Here is a 21,895-nt window from a genome sequence, read left to right as displayed (position 1 = left end):
ACAAAAAGAAATTGAAACAGTAATACAAAACCTCCCGACTAAAAAAAGCCCAGGACCAGATGGATTTACAGCAGAATTCTATCACACATTTAAAGAAGATCTACATCCAATACTACTTAATTTATTCAAAAAGATAGATGGAGGGAGAACTTCCAAATTCTTTCTATGAAGCCAGCATTACTCTAATACCAAAGCCAGGTTAAAGATATAACCAAAAAAGAAAACTTTAGACCTATATCCTTAATGAATATAGATGCAAAAATTCTCAACAAAATACTTGCAAACTGCATACAGACACACATCAAAAAGATCATTCACCATGCTCAAGTAGGCTTTATCTCAGAGATGCAGGGATGGATCGATATACGCAAGTCAATAAATGTCATTAATCATACAAATGGATTCAAAGACAAAAACCACATTGTCATGTCAATAGATGCAGAAAAGTCTTAGGACAAAATTGAGCATGTATATGTTCAAATCCTTAGAGGGAACTGGACTGGAGGGAACATATCTCAACATAATTATAGCTATATACAATAAACCTGCAGCCAACATCATTCTAAATGAAGAAAAACTGGAAACATTCTCAGTAAAATCAGGAACCAGACAAGGATGTCCACTATCTCCACTCCTTTTCAACATAGTGCTTGAAACTCTTGCTAGAGCAATAAGACAGGAGAAGGAAATTAAAGGAGTACTAATTGGAAAAGAAGAGGTCAAACTATCACTTTTTGAAGATGATATGATACTATACCTAAGAGATCCCAAAAGTTCCACCAGAAAAGTCCTAGAACTGATCAACACTTTCAGTATAGTGGCAGGTTATAAAATGAATCTCCAAAAATCAGTAGCCTTTTTATATACAATAACAAGCAACTGTAGAAAGAATACAGGGAAATTCTCCCATTCAGAATTGCTGCAAAAAAAACATAAAATATCTTGGAATAAATCTGACCAAAGACACCGAAGATCTCTACAATGAAATTTTTAAATCATTAAAGAAAGAGATTGAGGAAGACACCAGAAGATAGAAGGACCTCCCATGCTCATGGATTGGAAGAATTAATATTGTGAAAATGACCATCCTATCAAAAGCAATATATAGATTCAATACAATCCCAAGAAAAATCTCCATGACATACTTCATAGAATTAGAAAAAAACATTCTTAAATTCATATGGAAGCACAAAAGACCCCGCATAGCCAAAGCAAATCTGAGCACAAAGAGCAACGCTGGGGAGATTACTATACCAGATCTCAAAGTATACTAGAGAGCTATAGTCTTAAAAACAGCATGGCACTGGCACAAAAATAGACACATAGATCAATGGAACATCATTGAGTACATGCAATTTCAGCCATCTGATATTTGACAAAGGTCCCAAGAACACATAATGGAGGAAAGACAGCATCTTCAACAAATGGTGCTGGCAAAACTGGATCTCCACCTGTAGAAGAATGAAACTAGATCCTTATCTTTCACATTGCACAAAAGTCGATTCCAAATGGATCAAAGACCTCAATGTGAAACCTGAAACTCTGAAACTGTTAGAAGAAAACATTGGCAGTAACTTACAAGATATAGGTGTAGGAAAGGATTTTCTAAATCAGACAGCAGTTCCTCAGGAATTAAGGTCAGCAATCAACAAGTGGGACCTCATTAAACTAAAAAGCTTCTGTACAGGAAAAGAAACAATCCAAAAAGTGAAGAGACAACCCACAGAATGGGAAAAATTCTTCACCAGTGACACATCTGACAGGGATTTAACATCCAGAGTATATAAAGAACTCAGAGAAAAACAAAGAATCAAGAAAGCAAATAACCCAATTAAAAGATGGGCTAAGGATCTGAGCAGAGAGTTCTCAAAAGAAATGAAGATGGCTAAGAAACACCTTAAAAGATGTTCAACATCCTTAGTAATTAGGCACATGCAAATTAAAACCACCTTAAGATTTCATCTTTCCCCTGTCAGACTGGCTAAGATCAAGAGAACAAATGATACCAAATGCTGGCGAGGATGTGGAGAAAGGGGAACGTTCATTCACTGCTGGTGGGATTGCAAATTGTGCAGCCCCTATGGAAGACAGTATGTAGAACTCTTAAAAAACTAAAATTGAAGCTACCATATGACCCGGTTATACCACTCCTTGGCATATACCCAAAGGACTCATCCTATTGTAGAGACACTTGTACAACCATGTTTGTTGCTGCTCTTTTCACAATAGCTAAGAGATGGAAGCAACCTAAGTGTTCCTCAACTGGCGAGTGGTTAACAAAAATTTGGTATATTTACACAATGGAGTTCTATTTAGCAGTAAAGAAAGATGTAATAATGAAATCTGCTGGTAAATGGATGGATCTAGAAACTGTTATACTAAGTGAAGTAACAAAGACTCAGAAAAACAAATGACATATGTTCTTCCTCATGTGTGGATCCTAGCACCAAATCCTTTTAAATTCCAGGTCCTTTTAATAAGATGATGCTACCAGCAGTCCCTTATGCATGAAATAACTACCCATCATCACAACTTCAGCTGAGCCTGATCACTAAACAGCGTCACAATTGGGCTTGTTGATGGTTGTGCTCGTCCATTAAAGGAGGGCCAAGCAGGGTCATTGGACCTCACCACATTATCCAGCCACTCTTCCCAGCCAACTGAATGTAATCTGATCCTAATCAGACATGGCCTCCTGGATTTGGGGAGGGCTAAAGTATACAACCTGGGGAAGACGAGGAAGAGAAGGCATGACCCATGCTGGGTAAAGGCTTTCCAGTGTGCATACCCTCAGGTCATACATACACCTGAGCAACCCCTCAGTTTTCTCCAAGCCTTTGAGAGGGAACTGACGTTGATTCTAACCACTGCAACAGTTATCAAATACCTGAAAGCAAATCCTGAATCCATCACTCTGGAGACCAGCCTTGGAAGACAAAAGAAAAATGAGGAGGAACCCAATAGAGGGATGCTTTTGGAAGCCCTTGTCAATAAATTCCAGTGGATTCTCATATGAACATTTGAAAATTGCCCTGTTCTTGCTTTTGTCTAATTTCCTGTCTAGAACTTGTAATTCTAATTACTCTTGTCTTTTCTTCTTCAAATCTCCTATTTAGGATTCAAAGACTTTCTTTTCTTCCTTGAGGTAAGAGTTACGCAATTTGGGAGTCTTTTAGATAGACCCACTGAAGGGGGACCCGAATTGCCTCACCCTGTGTCCCTGTTCAGCATGGAAGAAGCCAGAGCAGTCTGCGTCCTGACTTCCTACTGCAAGCTGGGTAACCCCTTCAGAGGATGGTGTGATAAGTCAAAATGTCCTTGGGCCTGTTAGCAACATACTCTGTTCCAAGGCCAAAAATGTCAAAAATATTTGGGAGCTTTTATCTGATCCTTAAAAGATTTTAGGGTTACCTCTTCAGAAGGGGGAAATGTTAGTCAAAAGCCCCATTTAAAAAAAAAAAAAAAGAGGAAGAAAGAGTACATGAAGTTATCAGAAAAAAGTGATGGGGAGATATGGGAGGAGTTTGAGGGGAGGGAGTGGGCATGGATTTGATCAAAACACCCTATATGTATGTATGAAATTGTCAATAAATTATTTATTTTTAAAAAAGAGTGTCAAAAGTAACCCCACGTGCCATAGCAGCCCTTACATGCTCATGCATGATCCTTTCCTCACTTGTACATAGAACCAGATCCCTCAAAAAAATCAAGTAGCGCAAACACACACTGGGAGTGGGAATCAGCCAAATAAAACTGTTTTTTTTCTTTACATCATTTAAATCAATGACATTCAACTGACAACAAACTTGACCCTGCCCCAAAGGGGGTGTGTAAAGTCTGGAGACAGTTTTGCTTATCACAAATGAAACACAGATTAGCACATACTGGCTTCTTGTAGCTAGAGATCCTACAATGTACAGAATGGACCCACAACAAAGAATTAGCTGGTCCGACATGGGAACAGTGCCTAAACAGAGACTTGGTTTAAATTAAAACCACTCTGATATGTAGGTTGAATAATTCATCTTCCTAGGCAAGAGCATATTAACTAAAGACTCAAAAGTAATGATTTTTTTCCAAAATCCACCCTTAGAAGAACGTTAGTGTAGAACTCCTCTGAAGTAGTCCTTTCAAACTTTAATGTGGATAAGGATCATCTGGGAAACCTGTAAAAAGCTGAGACCCATCTAACCTACTTAAGGAAAATAAAGTTGTGCCAAGGAAAAAAACCACACAGGATCTGCTTACAGCTTGAGCCAAACAGGAGGAAACGAGGTTAGGAACTAAGTTGCATACTGACACTGATGAAAACGAACAGTGAATATGAAAATTCCTATCTAGTTTAGTATATGGCTGAAAGTGTTGGAGAGCTACCAATTTATTAAGATGATAAATTAGAAAATACCATGCTTTCAAGTGATGCTCTTCAAATTTTTCTGTGCATGGGAATCACCCGGCAATCTCTTTACTAAGCAGATTCTTATTCAAGTATCAGAGAGAAAATACAGCATTCTGGATTTTGACAAGTGATGCTGGTGGTCCCTGAGCCCCATATTGAGTATTGAGTATCAAAGTTCGTTTCTTTTTAAACAAAACTGCCAAGAGTATAGAAACAAGATTACTTTTTTAAAACAAAGAACAAAACCATCATTACCATTACATTTCCATCAGAATACGGAAAATGGGCAATGATTTCAAATGTTAGCTAGGTTAGAAAATTAGTTCCATAAAAACGGGAGTGTACTGAGGTTCTCTGCATGGCTCTGTGGCTAACATCCATTATATGCCTGGCACATAAAATGTGCTCAAAATCACTGAGAAACAGTGTGTACTGAATCAAGATTCTCTATAGCATACCCAGTGAGATAACTCAGTCATAAATCAAATTCCCAAGAACCTTAGACCTGCCACAGAGGGAACCAAGTACTCATATTTAACAGATAATCTCCAATTGAGAACTGAAGTTATTATTTCTCCTCTATATAGTATCCAGAGCAATTATGAATTCCAATAAAAATCAAATCTGCATATATACAGAAGAGCATGTGCTTGGGGTGGATGTCAGCTACCAGGAGTGTCACACAGGATGGCCTGATGGCTCAAAGGGCATCCCATGGGGAGCATCACTGTTTAACTTGCTGTGAGAGATCATGCCTAAGAAATCCAGCAAGCCTCGTTTTATCACTGTTTGATTTTAAAGTACGTGTTTTCCTTTCGTATTAGAGGAGATTTGCTTCAAATTTAAAACAAAGAGTCCCTTTCTTCCTTCAGATTTGAATTTCTTACTGGTATAAAGTTTACAAATGCTTGCTTTAAAACCAGAGAAACCTGATGTATCATAAGAAGGAAATAGTAAATGAGTCTCAAAGCACTGATATGAAATGGTCAAATTTGGTGTTGTTAAAATTTTCCTCCACACTTCCACACTTGTGATCTGAAGTTCCCAGAAAAAGACACACCAAGGTTAAGATTCTACTAGGGTGACTGACTGATAAGAACATTGTAATTATAAAGAGTAGGAATGTTGCAGATCCAGGGCCAAATTATCCTGGGCCATCTTCAGTTTCTTAATAGCCACTCATTACCCAGCTCTGTGTTTGTCCTAATATCCTTTTCACTATCAGATTCACTATCAGATTCTGCAGACCACCAATTTCCATGAACCCCAAAGCTACAGGGATCATCAAATGGCACCTGAGACCTACACCAGATTTCCCCCTTTACTCTAAGCTGTCTATCTGATGCTCCCACCAATGTATTTGGAGAATTCCTTGATTTATTCTTCTGTTCTTTATAAAAACTTCCCGAGTCCCCCACACTTTGGAAGCACGTCTTCTGGGGCAACTGGAATCTATGTTCTTTTGTCCCCTTTAAGAATCATGTTTTACATCAGCACCACCAAAAGTCTACTGAAGAGGGAAGGATTGTCATGAAAACAAAATAGCCATTACTCCTGAATGTGATTAGTATATTCCTTTAAGAATTAAAGATATTTTAGTGTTTCCATACATAACATTAATCCTTTATATGGCATTCCTGTCACTTGGTTGATAGAAAATGTCATAAGTCCAGTACATATTTGGAAACATCAGATCTCTTGCTCTCTCTCTCTCTCTCACTCGCTCTCTGTATATTTCTCTTTTTCTATTCAAAATTTTAACTGATGGCTAAATTTATATGCCAACATGAGAGGGTCACATGATAACCAGATCTTTGACCAAACATTCTGATCTCTCTCTCTCTCTCTGTGTCTCTGTGTCTTTGTCTGTCTGTCTGTCTGTCTCTCTCTCTCTCTCTCTCTCTCTCTCTGGATATTTCTCTTTATTTAAAATTGTAACTGATGGTTACATTTTATATGCCAATGTGACTGGGTCACATGATAACCAGATCTTTGGCCAAACATTATTCTGATCTGAATGACCATAGCATGGCTGCATCAGATTGGTATTTAAATTATCCCACTGAACAAATGAGATGTGCCCCTTCATGTGGGCTGGCCTCATCTAATCTATTAAAGACAGTAGAAAGAAATTGCTGAACAACAGGGAACTTTACCTGTCCCTCTGCTTGACTTAGGACATCGATTTTTCTCCTGCCTCGCACGGAGCCTTCCAAGGCAGGTTTTTTGATTCTCAGGCCTTTGGATGGACTGAAACTGCTATGCTGGCAGCTGTCCTGGATCTCTAGTTTGCTGTCTTCAGATCCCGGGACTTCACTACTTCCACATTCTTGTGAGTCAGTCCCTTATAGTAATAAATCCTACTGGTTTTGTTTACCTGGAAAATCTTAACTAATACAGTAGTATCCTTGAACTTTTTTTTAGAGAAACATTGAAACATAGGAAAAAGTGTACCTCATTAGCTACAGCTTTGAAAGCTACAGTATCTGTTCGAATTCCCTAATTAATCCCACAGGGCTGTGTTCTCGGGTTATTTATCCCATCTGTATCCACAGGCTTCTTTTAGTTCCCCCTCCAGTCGCTTGGGTTTGTTTGCAATCCAAGGATTCTGCTCATTCTGTATTTCCCTTCATATTACACAGGAACCCTTTGCGACCATCATTCCTTTTACCCTTAGAGGAATCCTCTCAGATTTCCTTGTATTTCAAAGTTAATGATATGCAGATATTGGCTATGTCAGGAATTCATGACTAAACTAGTTAGTAAGATGGCTTGCAGCTGAGTCACAAAGACAGGCTATAAAGGGAGGGAGGACAGGCGGGTGGGAAAGACGAAGAGAGGGATGAAAGAAGGGAGGCAGGGAATGGAAGGGGATGGAAGGGGGAGGCAAGAGACAGAAGAGGACTGGAGGGGGGAAGGGAAGCAAGAGACAGAAGGGGACCCGAGGGGCGGGGGCCAGGGAAGCAAGAGTTGGGAGGGGACGGGGGAGGGGGGGCACCAAGAGAGGGAAGGGGACAGGACAGAAGGGGGACATTCAGAAAAATAAAAGGTAGATTCACCAGTTTCTAATCACATCTAATTACAAGGAATTTTTTCACTGAAGGTTTGAATTTATTTCTGAATGTCAGAGTAGCAAAAAGTACCATAAAATTAACTGCTCAAAGCTGTAAAATCTCTAAGCCTGTTGGAAGACCCACCTTTACAATTTCACTGGTCAATCTCCTGGTCATGGGAGTACCCCAGGAAGGCAGGCACCTCAAGCCATGCTAAATAGACCAGCAGAATGCCTAGTGCCCGATGAGGGTGACCTTTTCCTCCCTGGAATCCCACCTCCCAGTGCAGTAATTGCGGATTTGTCCACAGAGTGTAGGTCTCTAAGTCTGCCTGCTTCTCCAGAGAAGCAAAATCTCTCTTCATGTGCCACTTCTAGGCATGGTTTAACTCTTGGCTGCCCTAGCATCTTGTGTTTTTACTTTTTTTCTCTAAAGCTTCCATCTCCACACCGTATGGCTGCTGGTCTGCCTGTGTCTGACCCCCATGCAGGCTCTAAACATGCATGACTTCATGGCTTTTCCCTTCTCCCCTCCATTCTACTCAAGGTAGATGCTGAGATTTCCAACTTGTCTGCCCTGAGTTTTCTTTAAATTCCCATAAAAATGTCCAACAGCTTCTGTTTGGGTCCATTCCTAAAGTCTTTTACAAATGAAACCAAGAACCCTCTAGGGGACACTTTCTGCCTTTTCTGCCCTGTATCGTGGTGACCATGAAGAACTCCCCAAATTCTACTTTATTTGGTGGCCACACTGGGAATTTCTACAGGTGTATGGACTCTGGAGGCTAAGCAGGTGCACTCCTTTAACTATCTTCTATCTTACCAGGGGGCTTTTGACAAAGTAAATGGCTTGCCTCTTTGATAAAAGGAAAAAGAAAGGTTCTAAAAGGTGCTTTTTTTTTTTTCTCCCCAATGGTTCTCTCCAAGAACCTAGGGTGGAGGACAGAAGAACAGACACTAGAGGGACCTGCAAGTTAGATCTCAGGCCTTGTTGGCACCAAGCAATGTTTAGACCACGTGATCTGAAGTCAGCTGCTTTTCTTTTTTTTTAAATTTTATTTATTTATTTTTGTCGTTTTGAAGCAGGGTCTCCCTGTAGCCCTAGCTGTCCTGGAACTCACTATGTAGACCAGGCTGGCCTTGAACTCACAGAGATCCACCTGCCTCTGCCTCCAGTGTGCTGGGACTACAGACGTGCGCCACCACACCTGGCTTTATTAATTCAACAGTTTGCTTTATCTTAAAATAATAACTTTCATGTATTGGAGTACTAGCCAAAATTCAGTACTGATACAAATATAAATTTCTTAGGTCAAAATATATCAGGCAAATTTTCTGAATTTCTGAAAAGGAAGATTTCAAACCATATAAAACATTTAGAAACAATACACATCAAGCAATGTACCACAATTTAAACTGAGTGAACTATGAAAAAATAACTCAATTTGTGTTAGTGCACAAATTTTCAAGCACAAATTTTCAAATAAGTTAAAAAGATCTACATTTCCCATCCTTTAATTCTCCCAGGAAAAACTATTCTCTAGTTTTAATAATCCAAATACTTACAGTAGAGATTCTAGCATTAAGGACAGTGGAGTTTATCAGAAACAGAAAATCATGAAAACTTATTAAGCATTTGAAAATGATTCTAACAAGTCCTTCCATGAGATGCCCTAGATGAGAGACCGTATTCTAACTTCTAATAGCACCAGTGTTTGTACTGCATAATGTCATTCATCGGCTCACCAATGATCAATAACTTAAAGGAAATTTATTCACCTTTTCAATAATGTCTCATTATAAAGGATATTTTGACCAATATTTGAAGATGTTTAAACCCTATTATGCTAACATTACTAGAAGTACTAACAGTAACCTAGGCCGTTTATTAAACTGAAAAGAAAAATGACATATTCTGGCTTTTACTTAAGATGTCATTTAAGTCAGTCATTTGTCACTACTTGAAAAACACATTTGCTTCCCAGCACTGGGTGGCGATGAGGTGTGAGCAGCATCCCCATCCTCGCTTTCCCTCTGACTGAAAGCAACATGGAGATCAGCGGAACACGAGGACACATATGCGTCCTGTGCAAAGGCATTCCCATCTCCAATATTCTGCTCCAATACAGGCTATACCAGCTGCTCATCACTGAACAGTAAGCCATCAGTGAAGACAACTGCACCCTCACTGATGTCATTATGAATTTTTACATAAACTTGTGTCCAAATGTACCCATATAAAACCTTTGCACAGAAAAATGAGTGTTAAGAATTGAAAATACAGGGCACTAGAAAAAAGTCAGAACAGGTCAATTTTCAAATGTTCATATGAGAGTCCATTGGAATTTCTTCACAAGGGCTTCCAAGAGCATCCCTCTAGTGGGTTCTTCCTCATTTTTCTTTTGTCTTCCAAGGTTGGACTAGTTGGCTGGGAAGAGTGGCTGGATACTCAGGTGAGGGTCCAGTGACCCTGTTTGGCCCTCCTTTAATGAATGAGCACAACCATCAGCAAGCCCAGTTGTGACTATGTTTAGCAATCAGGCTCAGTAGAAGTCGTGATGATGGTAGTTATTTCATGCAGAAGGGCCTGCTGTATAGCATCTTATTAAAAGGACCTGGAATTTAAAAGGACTTTTTTCTAGTCCCTGTCTAGAACTTGTAATGCTAATTACTCTTGCCTTTACTTCTCCTTCACATCTCCTATTCATGATTCAAGGACTTTCTTCTTCCCTTAGAGACAAGAGTTATGCAATTTGGGAGTCTTTTACATAGACCCACTGAAGAGGTACCCCAATTGCCTCACGCCACATCCCTGTTCAGCATGGAAGAAGCCAGAGCGGTCTGTGTCCCTATTGCCTATTGGCAATTTGGGTAACCTCTTCAGAGGATGGTGTGATAACAATAGGAGGTAGGAATTGACTAGGCAGTTAGGGTAAAAAGACCCCAAAGAAATGTAGCCAGTTTCTTGGCTAAAAGTCAAAATGTCCTTGGGCCTGTTAGCAACATACTCTGTTCCAAAGGCCAAAAATGTCAAAAGTATTTGGGAGCTTGGATCTAATCCTTAAAAGATTTTAGGGTTGCCTCTTCAGAGGAGGTGGGGGATGTTGGAGGAGAGGGAGTGGGCATGAATTTGATCAAAACACCTTATATGCACGTATGAAATTCTCAAAGTTTTTGTAAAAATTAAAAAGAAGAATTGAAAATGCACAGTAACACCCACAAATGTTCTGAAATCCTACAAGTGTTTTCAAGGTTGGAAACAAACGCCCTGGCTGCTGATTAAATGTGTGTGTGAACCGGCCACCTCATAGCAGCAAACCAACCGTCTGGTGCCTTCGCTACTGCCTGGTCTTCTAACAAGGCTAAGATGGAGACCACTGAGTGCTGAAGTTTTTACTAAGTACTCCTCATCTCTACTATCCAGACTCAGCTCTCACAAGCCAGTAGGTGAACCAGGAGTCTTTCCAAGCTCACTGACCATTAGGAGTCTGGAACATTTTCAATGAACACCTTCATTTTCCCGTAGACTTCAGTATGTGCTGGCCAAACAGTGCTGTCTCTGAGGCGGCCTCTGAGTCTGGCTTTGGAGTTCCTCTTCAGCTTCACCTCGGCTATTACTATCGCTTCAGTACAGAGAAGCAAACTTCTTTTTCAGAGGCTCTGCTACGACGGCAACAGGGTCAGTAGCATCCACTCGCCTGGGCTTTACATCTTTCTCTGCCTTCTTGACTGACCGAAGCTTTACACCGTTCGTATCTTTACGGATCTCTAGCACATCTGGCATGTCGGGCTGCTTTGGGTTGTTCTTAGCTGACGTCTTTCCAGCACTGAGTTTCTGCTGTCTTCGCTCCTTAATGAGATCACAGCAGACATACCTCGGTGGAGCCCAAGTCAAGGGGGAAGCATGGCGGAGGCGGTGGAGGAGGAGGTGATGCTGTGGTAGCAGATGTGGCAGGATCTAAGTCACCTACTGTACTGAGACTCTGTGGCTCCTGTAGGGTCACAGTTCTGGCCGTCTGGGCTCTGAGGGCAGCAGGTTCCTTTTCAAGTGGGGAGATTTTCTGCAGGGCGTCTTCGTTTCCAGAGTCTTCAGGGGAAGGTCTTCTTGAGTAAGGAGATGTGTCTGCTTGGGGGCTTCTCAAAGCAAGGAAGGTCATCCTGACGGGAAGGCTTGGACCGGCCCTCTGCCCCGAGTTGAGCACTCTCCTCCTTCTGTAGCTACCCATCTGACATCAGCAAAAGATGCCGCCACATCCTCTCCTGGGTGCTTAGTACTCCGTTCTGTTACATGGCTGGTAAGCTGTAACTGAGCTCTTGGACACTGAATCAGAGATAAATTAGTACCGATTTTCCTTACAATACTTCAATGTGAACCATATGGTTTTCCAGACTAAAGGACCGACTGTGTACTAACTCCAGCTTGCTGAAAAATCATCCTCACCAGGTGCTTAATCCAGCCAAGCACTTAGATGGCCAAGTCAACCCAAATTTGCATTTCAAGTACTTCAGGCATATGTAGCAGCACCTAGTCCATAAAGCACAGCCTAAGAGCAGCCCCCACCTTCCCCAGCTCCTCAGCCTTCCAGATTGGCTGTCCCATGGCTTTATCGGCAGCTGCTTTTCTACACAGATACAAGCATTTTAAATTTTGTCATACACCAAAGTTTTAGAAAAAAGGGGGAGAAGTGGGGACTGGAGAGATGGCTCATCAGTTAAGAGCACTGGTTGCTTTTATAGAGGACCAGGGTTCAGTTCCCAGCACCCACGTGGTGGCTAACAACCATCTTAACTCCTGTTCCTGGAGATCTGATGCTCTCTTCGTCATGACCTCCACAGGCATTGTAAGACAAAGCTGCACTTACCAACATGCAGACAGTACACTCATACACATAAAGTTATTGTAGAAATAGAAGCCCATATTAGATGCTAAAAGCTTTTGCAGTGTGATGGTGACTACGAACTCTGGGCAGGTGCGGGGGTGGGGGGGGAAGCCTAGAGATAGAAATGGGGAAGTGAACGGGAATCTTCCCCTGCCCCCCCATGGTTATGCAGTATAGAAGTCTTTGTTTTCCAAAGCTACCACATTCCTGTAGAGAAATCTTTGTTGCCTACGGCTTTTACATTCCTGTAACCTCTGCAGTCCTGTGTTGTCTTAGTTACCATGTATATGCTCTGTACTTTTTGGTTGCATTCCTCCTGAGACAAAAACCTCCAAAACTTGAAGAGGTCTGACTCCTTTGATGCCTGGTGTCAATCCCGCCAGCGTCAAATTTCACTTCCTCTCCTCACCTGACTTAGGCTGTTGGTCTGATTTTTCCATAACAAAGTCACATGACTTGCTTGGGCAGGACGTGCACTCTCACAGCAATAGCCAGCAATGCTTGCTAGATATGGCTCCCATTTCCTCTGCCTTCATGGGTCTTTCCCCATATGGCCGAGATCCAGAGGACAGGCATCCCTTTGTGTTCAGTTGCAATGTGTGGTGAGAGGCAGACTCACTTTCCTGGATTGAGAGCATGAATTCCTTTCCTTTGCCTTCTATTTTGGGGCCGACATATCTGAGGGTAATTTCTCCTGCTGTGTCAAGTCTAACTTAACTGGGTGCTGGTCTAAAAGTAAAACGGTGTGGCTGTGCACAGTGAATCTGTAAGATGTGACTCTCACAAGGCTTGTATCCTGGTGGGGGATGGGCTCATTTTAAGAACTGAGCTCACCAAGGGAGCCATGCGGCCATGTCGCCTTCATGGCTATGACCAGACCTCCACAATGAGGTTTAAATTTTAACATTGTTTTGACTTACTTCTAAAGGGGATTATTTTGGGTTTTAATTTCTTGCATATTTTAAAGATGACTATTCTAAATTTTTACATTTTATGTTAGTTTTTTAGGAGGCATTGTTTGGATTTGACATTGTGTGCATGACATATTTACCTGTTTTTAAGGGGATTATTTTGGATTTTGACATCTTTTAAATGGTATATATATATTTTTAATTTATAAGACTATTTTGAATTCTTTGTTTTGCATAAAATATTTGTGCAAAATTACATTTTTCTAGCCATATGCATCTAAGACTAGCCAGGGTCAAAGGGAGCTGACAGTTTGTGATGCCTAAACCTGGAAGGCTCATGTGAACTTGCAGTACCCCAGGGCCAAAGCTTACAAAAGACAAGCTGCTAACAGCACATAGCTACATGAATGGGAGGTAGAAAGGGAATAGCCTACGTGGATGGATGGATGGCTTAAGATGCGGGCTCCCCTAGTCTTAATTCCTGCCCATTCTGCACAGTGTTTCCAAGCCGTTTTTCTCTGAAATATTCTTTTCCTCTCTGATGCTTAGATGCTCCAAGCTTGATTCCTTCCTGTTCCATCGTGCTCTGGCCCCTCTGCTTTTCACTTTCTAGTAACAATGCATGGACAGACTAAAGGCAAAAAACATTCTGATAGTATCTCTTTCGAAGTTCTTTTTCCAAGTTCTTTTAGGTACCATTGTTTTCTGTGGTCCTTGTTCTCCAGATTATGGGTACTTAATCCAAGATTATATGTTAAATTATAATATGGTTTTTCTGATCCAGACACACTGATTTGCAGTCCCTTTAAAAGAACTTGCCCTGTGAGAGCTATCGTGCTTGCCTCTTATTTAATTTCAGAGGGAATATTCAAGGGGATATAAAAGTTCAGCCCACAAGAGAACCAGGTTAAGAAAACCTTCCTGACTTATATAATCATTAGAAGTTGGCTAACTTTCCTAACACATGGGGGCCAATGTTCTTCTCAAAGTTTTACAGACAGTGAGTCCTGCACAGGCAGATAAAATCAATCAGGTGTGCTGACAGCTTTGGTTGTCAACTTGACATACTTGGTTAGAGGGAACCTCAATTGAGGACTTTCCTCCATTGGACTGGTGTGTGGCCATGTCTATGGGATGTTTTCTTGATGAGTTGTGTGGGAGGGCCCAGCCCACTGTGGGCAGCACCACCCTGGGCAGGTGGGCCTGTATTGTATATGAAAGCAAACTGAGCACAGACCAGGGGAGCAAGCCAGTGAGCAGCGTTCCTCCATGGCCTGTGCTTCAGCTCCTGCCTCCAGGTTCCTGCCCAGAGTTCCTGCCTTGGCTTCCCCTGATGATGGACTGTACTTGCAAGCCAAACAAACACTTTCCTCCCCAAGTTGGTTTTGGTGAGAGTTTTTATCACAGCAATTGAAAGCAAACTAGAACACCAGGCAAAATGCAGAAAGAATCCATTAAGGTCGAAGGGCATTAGAGAGTCACATTGGTAAAAGTGAATAAATCTGAACAAACTCCCACTTTAGGGTCACTAATAAGATACCCAAGCCCACACCAATGAAGGGGGTAGTGAGTAGGTCAATAGAGTTGCCTATTTTCATGGTTGCTCATGGGAAATCTCCAAAGGATGCTCTAGAGGAGGCGGCAGAGGGGATTTGGGAGACTATCCAAAAGTATCTTGTCTTAGAGATGGGTAGCCATTTGACACATCAGGTTTTTCATGGAACGGATTCCCAGGCTGCCCACTGGGTTCTCCTTGATCCAGAGACCTTAAAGAAACACTGTTTCTGTGCACTGAGACCTGGTTTAGATGTAAACTAGAGGACAAAATGTGACCTCTAATGGGAAATATGGAGGGGGTACATATTAAGTCTTTGAGGTTGTCTGTCTCCATGAATAGACTCTAACTCATTGTGGGTTTAATCTTCCATGTATCTGGTTATTTCAAGTACAGCCAGGGAGGATCTCAGGTTTGGCAGTAAAAGCAGATACTTCTGTCAGCCTGATCCTGCTTGATCTCGGCTGCACACTGCCATGTAACCATGACTTCATAAAGTTTCTAAGTGTCAGGTGATCTTTTAAAATCAAATGTTCGGTCTGGTCAACCCTCATTCCCAATAAAAGCCCCAGGAGATGAGAAAACTTGCCTAGACAAGTGTATACAGGTTATAAGGAGATGTTTTCAGTCCAGCCTGTAGTCACTGAACTTAACAGCTCTCTGTCCAATGTAACCTAGTTAAATTTGACAAAGAAACAAAGGCCTTTTGTTATAAATTATACTGGTACGTTGTCATATGCTGTTTAAGCTCACTAAAAAGCTGGCTCTGGAGATGGGATTTTTACCTCCCACTTCAGACGCCCACCTTGGTCTTCCCCAAGACCTGGCTGGCCCCCTGACTCTGTAACAAGGTCAAAGGAGAACAACAGAACAGCCTAAGAGTAAAGAGATTTTGCAGTTGAGAACACAGCTAAGGGATAATTTCAACAGAGATCATGTCATGGTATAAAATGTCTATAGTAAAAGCAGCTAATGAGAGTCTCTTTTGTCACAATGAGGGAAAGAGACTAATGCAGATGTATAGTAAATGCAAAGACCCATTTAACCACTTACTGAAAGAACCAACAGGATAGATTTAAACCGAAGAGTGTTTGCAGTCGTGGAGAGGACAGACAGAGAGGACCCTCTGCCTGAAAGTCCTCAGTCTGTAGCTCCACCATCGCTTTTCCTTAGTTGATTATGCTGGAGGTTGAGAGCTTAAACGTGATGTTTTGCTGTGCACCTGTTGCTTCTTTCCACTCTTGCACTCATTTGAAACCTAAAGCAAAGTTTTGGTAGACCACTCTCTGAGCTACATAAAGTAAAGGTGTTAACTGTCAGGTGTTTTCTATAAAGTTTGCTTGGGAACTTGTAAAGCCACAAAGTGTAGATGGGTAATATTAATCTACTATATCATCTTCTGTGTGTAATTTGAATTCCGTTCTTTTAATAAGATGCTGCTGCTCAGCACTCTTCTGAGCCAAAGAACGACCATCTTCATGACTTCAGCTGTGTCTATTTGCAAAAGATTATCACAAGTGCGCTTGTTGAGTGTTGTGCTCCTTCATAAAAGGAGGGCTAAGCAGGGTCACTATACCCTTGCCTGAGTATCCAGTCACTCTTCCCAGCCAGCTATATATAATTCTGCCCTAATCACAATTGGTCTCCTGGTTTTAGGGAGGACTACAGTCATAACCTGGAGAAGGCTACGAAGAGAGGGAGTGACCCATGAGGTTATAGAAAAGCCAACACCCATGCTGGATAAAGACTTTACAATGTAACTACTCTCAGGTCACCTATAGGCCTCTTACTAACCCCTCACCCAGCTCCAGAAGTAAACTCAGTAAATTATTGGTTCCCCAGGGTGAACTATAATGTAATAAAATACTGGTTAAATACTAGAAACTTAGAAAGGGGATAAAAATTGCTCAGTAACCCCAGGAAGAAAATTCTCACAACAGAAGAAAATTTGTTACTGTTTTTATATCTCACGGTTAAGGAATAATAAAGCAAAAGATGTTAGGATGATTTGGAAGTGGAGAGATTTTATAAGGATTTATACATGAAGTTTAAGATGGCTGAATGTTTCCAGAACAGAATAAATGAGAAAGTTTATGAAAGTGAAGGTGTGAGTAGTTCTGTTATGATAGAGGATGAGACAAATAATGTATAAATCTTAATTTCTAAGGTCATAGTTCAGTCACCTAGCTTAAGAAACAAAGTATATGTCTAGTCAGGTTTAAGAATGTTTGATTTTCACTCCAGGTTTATCTACATATTGCATTGTAATTAAAAGTACCAAACTGGTGTAACTAACTTTCTTGGGTATTTAATAACCATAGTCTGAGGCCTATACTAATCTGGTCAGAGGGACTTAAAGGGATAATTTTTGCCACTTGTCCTCTAAGGTCAACTAAGTTCCAGGGACTATGGGGCATCTCTCTAAATGCCCTGTAACTGTGGGGAGTCATCTGTCCTCTTGTTCAAGGAGGCCATACTAGATAGACTCACACCAATGTCCAGTCTACAAAGAGTGTCAGCAGAGTTAAGTTTACTTAATGCTTCCAAGAAAAGCCATGGTCAAGTAAGACCTTTGACTTATCCTCACAGAGATGGAACTGTTAAAAAGGCCCAAGGAGCCAGAGGCTCTCAAGACCATGTGACCCCTTGAGAACCAGCTCAACTGACTTTAAAAACAAATTGGTTTATTTGGTTCAAGTGCATGGTCTTAAACACCCAACAGGAAAGTATAGCCAAAGAATAGTGATTGGTATGCTTCTTTAAGAGCTCAAGGAATTTTACTTCCCAGACAGTAGGCTTAAGTTCATATAAGATGTTATTTAGACAATGATTTCTCACTAATGATTTTGCTAATAAAAATACTGCTCAGATGTAAGGCTTCAAATCTTGGCCTAATTCAACACTGCAATGGCTACTTGCAGCCAAGAAAGACAAGCCCACACTTGGTCTAACATAAAAATTAAATGAATGATAAATTTCTTTTTCTCCTTGTTTAGATGCCATTTGGGAAGGAACTCACTGTTCTAGCCATTCCAACAGCTATGAAAGTGCCTGAAATCAAATCCTGAGTTCACCACTCTCAACACCAATCTTGGTGGCCAAATGAAAAACGAGAAGGAGCCCAATACATGGATGCTCTTAGAAGCCCTCAATTCTAATGGACTTTGATTTGGACATTCAAAATTTGCCCTGTTCTTTTCCTGGTTCTCTGCCTAGAACTTGCAATGTTAACAACTCTTGCCATTACTTCTCCTTCACATCTCCTCTCAGGCACCAGTCAAGGGCTTTCTTTCCTCTCTCTAGCTAACAGTCATGCACTTTGGGGATCCTTAAGATAGACCTACCGAAGGTGTACCCCAATTGCCACACTCTGTGCCTATTCAGAATGGAACAAGCCACAGCAGTCACTACCCAGTTCCTTATTGGCAACTAGGGTAATCTCTTCAGGTGAGGGGTGATAAGAATAGGAGGTAGAAATTAGCTAGGCAGTTTAGGGTAAAAAGACCTCAAAGAAAAGCATCCAGTTTTTTTACTTGGCTAAAACCCAGAATGTCCTTGGGCCTCTTTGCAGCCTATTCCTTACTAGAGGACAGAAATGTGAAAAGGATTTGGGAACTCTGATCGAATTCCTAAAATATTTTAGGGTCACCTCTTCACAGGGGGGAAAGTTAAAGTAGCAAAAAGCACCACAAAGTTAACTACTCAAGACTCTAAAATCTCTAGGCTCTCTGGAAGGACCCACCTTTCCAGTCTCACTGTCAATCACCTGGTCACAGGACCATCCCTAGGAAGGCAGGTTCACAGTAAGTCATGCTAAATAGATGGGTGGATACCTAGTGCATTAATGAGATAGTGAACGTTTCCTGCCTAGAATACCACCTCCTAGTGCAGAGCTTCCAGCCCCAGCCCCAGACCTGTAGCTAAGTCTGTCTGCTTTTCTGAATTCTTCAAAAAAGCGTAATTTCTCTCCTTTTCTTCATATCCCTCTCCTAAACACGCTTTCTTTAACACTTTGGGATGCTCTAGCATCTTGTACTTTACTTTTCTCTAAAGCTTTCCTCTCCCCACCATGTGGCTGGCAGCCTTCCTCCTGTCTGACCTCCGTGCAGGCTCTAACTCTGCATGGCTTCGTGGACTTTTTTTCCCTCTTTCTTTCCATTCTCAAGGTAGCTGCTGAGATTTCCAACTTGCCTGCCCTGAAGATTTTTCCTTAAAATTAAAAAAAATTGACCTAAAGCTTCCATTTTGGTTCATTCTTAAACGCTTTTATGAATGAGACAAAGAACCCTCTACGGGACACTTTTTCTCCCTAGTATCATAAGCTCTTCAGTTTCCTAAGCCATAATAAAGAATGTTTGTACCAAGGAATTTTCAGATTAAATAAAATGACGCATCTGAAAGGTGTTTAAATGCTTCCAAAAGACATAGCTATTAGGAGATGCGATTGCTTTTTAATGTGGCCCATGGACAACCTGCAGCAGGGGAGAAAATACACTGCAGCATAAAATGAAGCAGGTCCTTCTCAGTGCAGTGCGGTCACATCACCATGCACATATGCTAGAGCCTTGCTCATGAGTCATAGCCTGATACTAAAACACAAAAATGACAGAAGACAGTGCATTCTATTTTATGATGTGAAGGGGAAATGATATTTGGATTGGTTGTTTAAATGTCCAGTTTGTTTGAGAGTGCTATGTCTGAGCAATAGCAGGTATTAAACAGTAAGATGCCTAACTGCAGATTCATAGCACTTAGGTACCGCCCACATCCTAGACAGTCCATGTCCCAGTTGGTTTGCAATTGTAGAGAGAATTAAAATCTTAGGTCATGTAAACTGCTCAGTAGGCGCAATGGTGAGATAAGAAAACTTTGAACTTTTGATATGCACGTAATTTATCAGTCACATGTAATTGAATACATTAACAATGTTACAAATACACAATTCATTTTCTTTCAAAATGCGTAAAAATTAAATCCCTTTCTAGCTACAAAAATCAGCATCATGACTGGGCTTTCTTATATACGATATAAGAAGCAAGTTCAGTGCTTCTCCTGACTTGAGCCTCAGTGAAGAGATGGCGAAAAGTGCCGTGTTCACCCTAAACACTTAAGGCTGCCAATAAACCATATTTCCTTTTACTGTCCCACCTTAATTACAAAACACGCTTCCATTTCCATGCATTCATGGTCGGTACTTTGATGGTTCTCAACCACTGCTCACACTCAGTCCCTGCCCCCACTGGCCCATTGCCTATTTCTCAATAGATTTTACTTCTATTTTAGAAATTCAGGAGACCGCAAAGAAAATGAACAGTCTAAGACCACAAACAGTTAACATTACCGTTGGGAAAAATAAATACGGACACATATCTGAATCCCTTAGTCAGGAGCACGGTGTATAATCATCTATAATCAGACAGTTGGCTATAAACCAGCACCAAGCATGGTACTAATTGTTCCATCTGATAAAATGAAAGGATTTGAGAAATTAAGTCTAGATGTACTAAATCCCAGAAATCTTCCAAAAGATTAAAATCATGTAGAGCCCAGAAGCATGATTAAGTCTTTGATCACGATTAGCAAAAGGTATTTCTGTCAGAGTGTATTCAATTTCTGAGCTAACCTAGAAAGGTTCCATCAGCTGAGTGTAAGCTTAAGCACAGGAACTTTCCACCTCACAGTTCTGGAGGCCAAGAGTTGGGAATTAAGGGGCTGATTAATACCACTTAAGTTGGTCTTTGTGAGGGCTGCAGGTCTCCATCTAGCTATGACGGGCATGGCTATAGCCACATCACCCAGACCTCTACCTTGTGTTCAAATGCCACTCACCCTATGTGTCTGTCCAAAATTTCCTCTTTTAGGGCCAGCCATCATACTGGGAAGGGTCTCCCTCTACTATGACTTCATTTTTACTAAGAACTTAACTTGTAAGGGATGGAGAGATGGACCAGCAGTTAAGAATACTGGCTGCTGTTATAGAGGACCCAGGTTCTGTTCCTAGCACCCACATGGCGACTAACAACCATCTATAACTCCAGTTCTGGGGAATCTGATGCCATCTTCTGACCTCTGTGGGCATTGCACACACATGGTGCACGTACATACATTCAAGCAAAACATTCATAAACATATAAGTGGAAAAAATTATGAAGAACTTGTCTTTAAGATTTGTATTTCCAAATAAGATCACATTCTGGGGTACTTGGGGTTAAAATACAATGTTTGAATTTTATGAGGACATAATTCAATCCACAATACAGATAAACCATTGGTCTTTAGCAAAATCCTAAGAGCTGAGGGTGATTTGCTAAGGACTGATGGATGAACAGCTGTAAAACCAGATGACACAGAGCCTTGGAAGTCTTGACAAAGAAGTTCAAGCTTTACATGGTTTTAAAAAATGGTATTTTGAGAACATAAATTAGGAGAATGAGTCCTGGCTAGACAGAGACAAGGGGGAAGAGAATGACTAAAGAGCAGGTCCAATGAGGTAAAAGCCGACATCCAGAGGCTGGGGAAATGGTTTAGCTAATAAACTGCCTGCTTCACAAGCATAAGGACTTGAGTTCTGAATCTCTAGAACACACGTTAAAAGCTAAGTACAGTGGTGTGTGCCTGCAACCCCAGTGCTAAGGTTAGGGGAGGCAGAGACAGGCACATCCCTGAAGCTTATTGGATTTCTACCCCAGCCAAATCCATGAGCTTCAGGTTCATTGAGAAACTGCTTCAAAATACAAAGGTGGAGAGTGATTAAAGGACCTTACCTGAGTTCTGCCTCTGGGCCCCATGTGCAGTACACCCATGTGCATGTAAATTCATCAGTAAGTCATCACTTACCCATTTCTATAATATGTGACATGAAATTATGTAAATGATTCTTTTACATCAAGTGCTTTGCTGTTCTTAGTACACTATCAAAAGCCTGGACAGAAAAATACCAGAGACTCTAAAGTTAGGGATCTGCATTATAACCTCCTTTTGGCTGACAAATCTGCAATTTCTAGGAGCCACAGTTCTGAAGACAAACTTAGTGAGCCCAGAAGACACTGAGACATTGCCAAGATGACCTTCACATGATAGTTAATCGTGAAGATAAGG

The 21,895-nt window shown here is 41.1% G+C and overlaps 1 protein-coding gene and 1 pseudogene across 2 annotated transcripts in view; both read right to left on the bottom strand.

Annotated features, from left to right (window-relative positions):
- The window catches only part of Nell2 (neural EGFL like 2), a 367,564-nt gene that overhangs the window by 172,368 nt on the left and 173,301 nt on the right, over positions 1 to 21,895 (bottom strand). The gene's annotated exons all lie outside the window — the stretch shown is intronic.
- LOC103728634 lies at positions 10,670 to 13,196 on the bottom strand (annotated as a pseudogene).

This window comes from Nannospalax galili, unplaced genomic scaffold, assembly GCF_000622305.1.
Source record: "Nannospalax galili isolate Female #2095 unplaced genomic scaffold, S.galili_v1.0 scaffold232, whole genome shotgun sequence".
NCBI lineage: Eukaryota > Metazoa > Chordata > Mammalia > Rodentia > Spalacidae > Nannospalax > Nannospalax galili.
The sequence above is the reverse complement of the archived record's forward strand: the minus strand, read 5'-3'. Positions and strand labels throughout refer to the sequence as shown.